This window comes from Rhipicephalus microplus, chromosome 1, assembly GCF_043290135.1.
Source record: "Rhipicephalus microplus isolate Deutch F79 chromosome 1, USDA_Rmic, whole genome shotgun sequence".
NCBI lineage: Eukaryota > Metazoa > Arthropoda > Arachnida > Ixodida > Ixodidae > Rhipicephalus > Rhipicephalus microplus.
In genome coordinates this window covers 152,964,009-152,969,361 of record NC_134700.1, presented here as the reverse complement: position 1 = coordinate 152,969,361, position 5,353 = coordinate 152,964,009, and the positions used below count along the sequence as shown (strand labels likewise).

The 5,353-nt window shown below is 46.0% G+C and overlaps 1 non-coding gene across 1 annotated transcript; it reads right to left on the bottom strand.

The window, feature by feature from the left end:
* Positions 1-4,549: 4,549 nt before the first annotated feature.
* On the bottom strand, positions 4,550-4,621 carry TRNAP-CGG (transfer RNA proline (anticodon CGG)). The gene has a single exon. It is a non-coding gene; the product is annotated as a tRNA-Pro (tRNA).
* Positions 4,622-5,353: the final 732 nt, after the last annotated feature.

Sequence of the window (5,353 nt, the reverse complement as noted above, 5' to 3'; positions counted from 1 at the left end):
CCACTGCAACCACCGTTCGAGTACGGTGTCAAAGACTGGTCGGCGGCTCCAGTACGCTACTCACAAGGAACGCGGACCACGCATCCTATGCCAAGGATCCTGTCGTGATCACTTGAACCACCACGTACTGGGCGAGCCCCACCCATGGTGCATGGAGCACCTCAGCCGACAGCAGCGCTGAGTTCTGCGGTGCCCTCAGGCAATTTTCCCACCAGCTCGTCTACTTGGCGTCGTTGAGCTCCGGATTCTGTCTGCCCGTTACCATATAACGCTCCCTCGGAAGTCCCGGAGTTCCGAGGCTTCTAGGACGATGCTGATAACACCATCAGTTCTTGCCACGCCGGTGGTGCCGAGGCGTGACACAAATACGAGGGAATCAAGCTACTGATCTTGCTGGAATAGAGGGCCAGGCTCATTGTTGTTTTCGGCCGGATCCACAATGAAACATGCACGCCGAACCAGACGAATACTGAAGATGGCGCTAAGGAAAAACACGTCTTCAAGGCTGCACCTAAATACTGTGACTCGTCGACAAGTAGTTTTGACCTACTTAATTCCTCACAATAGCACCCGGATCGAATCGTTTTCACATCCAGTCAAGAGAAACAACCTCCCGTTGAGGTTCGGTAATTGGGCCGATAACATGGCACCAGCACATGCACGACATCAAGCTGCCCAATACCCAACGCGGCCTTTTCCTACGGTACAAGTTCTCGTCGATGCAATCATCGAGCTCACGGCAGTTGTACAAACAGGAGCTCCACGTACTTCTGGAGCCCCGGTCACCCATGCCCCGGTCAACCTCCAGCCTTGGTCCGATGCACCCTTGTGTGGCCTCGGCAGGGGTGTGTTGCCTGTCGGTGCACTGGATCGGCAGATACACACCGAAGCCGGGAGCAAGTTTCTTGTCACCGTTCCTGTCCTCGAGAACTTGCAAGTGGACATAGATGTGGGAGCTGATTACCTGTTGTCAGGTGAAGCTCAGCTCACCATAGATGGTGTCTCAGTGAAGCTCCGCTGCTTGACACAGAGAATTTTCTCGTCTTTGAAATTCCTAATTGAACAACCGCTGTCACAGGCATCCAGCAACAAGATTCCCGAACTGACCAGCTGCATGGAGACCTGCCTACGTCACGACATGTCATTTGCTAAGTGTGTGAGTGCTTCTCTAAATAAATCCATGGCTTTTGACGACACACACGCTGACACCAGGAAGCCTAGCATGGTGACTTTGTGGGAGCTCTAGGGGGCCAATCATGGGGCAAAAAGTCTGTTGCATACATACAGTGACAGAAAAGAGTGAGGGGGTGCTGCGATGAACCATATCGCCCCCCTTTTCCCCTGATAAAGAACCCTGCGCATGCCTATGTGAACTGCCAACTGTATCCGCCCATCTGGTTAAGGCAGTTAATGCTCGTGCACCTCGCCTCGCTCACGTGTTTGAGCATTGTGTTGCTTTTTATTTATTTATTTTTTTACCTATTTATTTATTTATTTATTTATTTATTTATTTATTTATTATAACCTTAAAAGTTCTGTAGGAAACTACATGAGATGTGGGCCACATGCAAAAAACATGTGGGGTACATGACATTCGGGCAAGTGTCTGTTTATAAGACGTCTTCGATAGAACGGTCTCATGAATTGCGCCGTCTTTATTCTATACGGGAAAGATCCATCTGCTAGAAGCGATGCAGTACGCTGAACCACTTCCCCATTGTCTAAACGGACTGCCTCTTATGGTAGCTTTTAGCACAAAATAAACACGAGGAACGGACGTGTCAACTGTACAGCAGGCGTATGCTTGGAGTGCTTTCAGCTCGCACTTGCTGTACCTTGTCAGGCTCATCTTAAATAATTAAGCTATAATGCATGCCTTGTGTTTCCCTAATGGCATCTTTAAAAACATGCACAGATAGAAGAACCTCCGCTCAAATCTAAGCCTAGAGAGCTTTCCGTCTAGTACGTTCCTTGCACTTACGGCAGCGTGTGATGTGTATAAGGCCGATAGTACGGATCCACTTTATCCGCTTTGCTCCTAGTCGCTATTCACCCACTGGTACCATGTATACTTCGAACACCCAGATAATGTTACAGTATCAACAATATGCTGGTTTTGAGACAATAAACCCCGCATGTTAACCAGTGTTGCAGCTGTGGTATGCAACACGCCGCCAAAACAAAGCAAGGAGTCACTGAAACTTGTCAGTACAAGGAAGAGAGCATGTATTCATCAAGTGCGGAACACTTGATGGTCCTGAGCTATCGTATGCTGTTATCGTATGCTTCCATCATCGTTCCACGGCGCTTATCTTCATGCAGACAAAAGCATCTATAGCCAAAGCCTCTGCTACAAAGATGCTTCGTGCGTCAGTCACAAAACTCCTGCTCTTCCGTTTTCCTTTTTAATAGTTTCTAAAGGAGGTGGTTGATAGTGCTCCTTGTGGTGGCCGCTTGCAACCTACATGCACGTATGCGCGCTCCACCACCCCCGAAACTACAACATCCCCCCCCTCTTTCAATGCATTCATTGATAGATGGATGCTATAACGTACCCTTTATAACGGGGTGGTGACAAGTGTGCCACCAGGCTCGACAAAAAAAGCGTTTCCCTATTTTTGAAATTCCTCTAATGCACTAAATAATTATTTCCGGTAAAACTATTTTAAACTATCTTACTCTAGAAAAGAAACGCTAATTGACTGCCCAACTCTGTGACCTTTACTTCAGAATGCTAATTTTCTCACTACTTCTTTTGGTCCATTTATCCGAGTTTTCTGAAAGCAATACTCGATTAATCTCTTACTTATTCCCCTAAGGGGCGCTTTCAGCTTTCCATTGTCATCCGTAAAACTCAAAGTCGTGCCCAAGCGTACACGTTGATAAATATCTTCACGTTCAACCACAATATGCTCTGTCGTTTTCTTATCTTGCCCATGCATTTGCATTGTACTTCTCTGCTAAATCTTGCTTTATAACCGCGCGTTCTCTAAGTCAACCCTATCTCGCTTCAAACAGGAAAATGCTTCCCCTTGAATTGTCATGAGATGCATCCTTGCTTATCTCATTTTTGCCCTTTTGGTAGTTATTCAGTGTCAGTTTTTTTTACCATCACTGTCATCCAATAAATCTCCTTCACTCTTCTGACTTTTAATTTAACGCTCTTTGTTGCCATACCCCTCACACTGTCAGCCGTACAATTAAAAGAGCCTCCTAGTTCTCTTTCTCCAATATGTGTCAGCGCTTTCCCCTTAGAAATAACGGAACACTTTATCTGCCTTTCCATTCTCTATCATATTCGTAGCCTCGCTTGGAACCTTATTTTGCCCCCCATTTCGCCTCAAAACTTGTTCATCCCTTATCGCCTTTTACGTCTTCAATTGCCGTCTTCCCGTGAGTGCCCAACGCAAAAGCGTCCGCTGTCCTTTGATCTTCACTCATTCCTGATTGCACTTCTGACCTCATGCACACCACTACACTCCCAAAAGTAAGCACGGAACCATTACACCTTTGCACAATCCTCGAAGCACCTCGTATCTATTGTATCGCCCGAACGCTCTGTAATTCATTATTGCAGCATTCCTCTTTGCCGACTGCCGATGTTCTTTCTTCTACCTCCACACATCTATCACCCTCATTTATCCATACTACGAGGTACTTGTATTCACTTACCCTCGGTACTTCTTGCTTGTGTTGACACCGCTTGATCGTAGGGCGTTGTAGAAAGGGGCGCCAAGTTAGCGAATAAGAGGGTATAACTGGGTGCCATCGCTCGCCAAGCGACCACAACTCAACGCAGAATGGCTGCAATGGTTTAGCGAATGATGCAGCAGGCATATTTCTAGAGGAGGCGTCTCATATAGTATTGTAGAGCATTGGAGGCTGGACAGGGAAGTGAGGGTGAAAAGAAGGGAAACCAGGAAGGGAGAGCATAAAGCACAGCACAGCATTGCACGTCATTATGCAGGAAAGGCGAAGAGATAAGAATAATTACTGTAGTTTAACGTCCCAAAACCGCGATACAATCCTTAGAGACGCCGTAGTGGAGGGCTCCGAAAAATTTCACCATCTGGTGTTCTTTAACGTTCACCTAAATTTAAGCACATGGGGCTCAAGCATTTTCGTCTCCATCGCGGCCGTGATTCGATCCCGTGACCTGCGGGTCAGCACGTATAGCACCATAACCATACTAGACAACAAAAAGATAGAGCTGCGGGAGTATGCTATTTTAAAGGAGTGAGACAAGGTAGCAAGGTTAAGAAATAAATAAAAGATTAGGGAGAGGGTAAAGTATAGAATATCAATCTGTAGGTCAGCATTCCCTAACTGACTTAGGGTTGACTTAGGGTCAGCATTCCCTAACTACCAGTCCCACTGGACCCCAGAAAATTTGTCACGTCATTACGAAACACCGAAAAAAGCCTATAGGTGGTGTTAGATTTTTTGAAGTAACGGTGTGCAATCTCGAAATAAATTGCGAGATTTTTTGACGTTCGTGAAGGCTAAGCAGACAGGAGCTCGTGAAAGCACAAAGGTAAAACAAATATTTGGGCTCGTCCGGGATTTGAACCCGGGACCCCTCCCACCCGAAGCGAGAATCATACCCCTAGACCAACGAGCCGATGACAGTTTTTTGCAAATGCATATCCATTCTTTTTTATCATGCCCCAAACAGCGTAAACTACCAGAACATGAATATTATGGCTAGTATTGAAATGTCCCAAGGGCCTACACTTTGCTCGCTACGCTAGTAAAGAGCACTTCATATAAATTTAAAAAAACATATTGTGTCTGTGCGTACGTTGCAATTTTTGAAGGTCGGTGTTTTTTTCGAAATGACAAGTGTCGAAGTGTCCTCCCGTGGCGTTAGGGTCCGTGGGTCGTCTTGTCATGCCTCTAGACAAATGGCCGACCCGTTCATTCCCCTCCACTTCTAAGGTCGGCTGGTCGCCTGTCGTTCAATGCCTCTTGTTTGGGGGTCACAGCGCGGTCAATCTCCCTGAAAGATGTATCCATACAGCACGACTCGGGAGGATTTATGAATAGCCATACTGTGTTCTTATATGACGTGTTTTGCTATTAGCTGTGAAACACTAAAAAACAATGAAGTACCTACAGAAACTAAGCGAGAAAATGGCTACGATTATTACCGTTAGCAGAGAAGTTCTGCTCCACTTATTGTTAGGGTCATGCGTGGTGATTTCCTGACCTGTTTCTTAAGCAGGGACCTCCGGTTCGCCGCCGAACATCAGGTGAGTTTTTCATTCAAAATGAATCACTAAAAATCTTAAGCTGTGCTACTTGGTTTTGGTTAAAAATATTAGTTATAAATATTTTTTTATTTATTCGCATG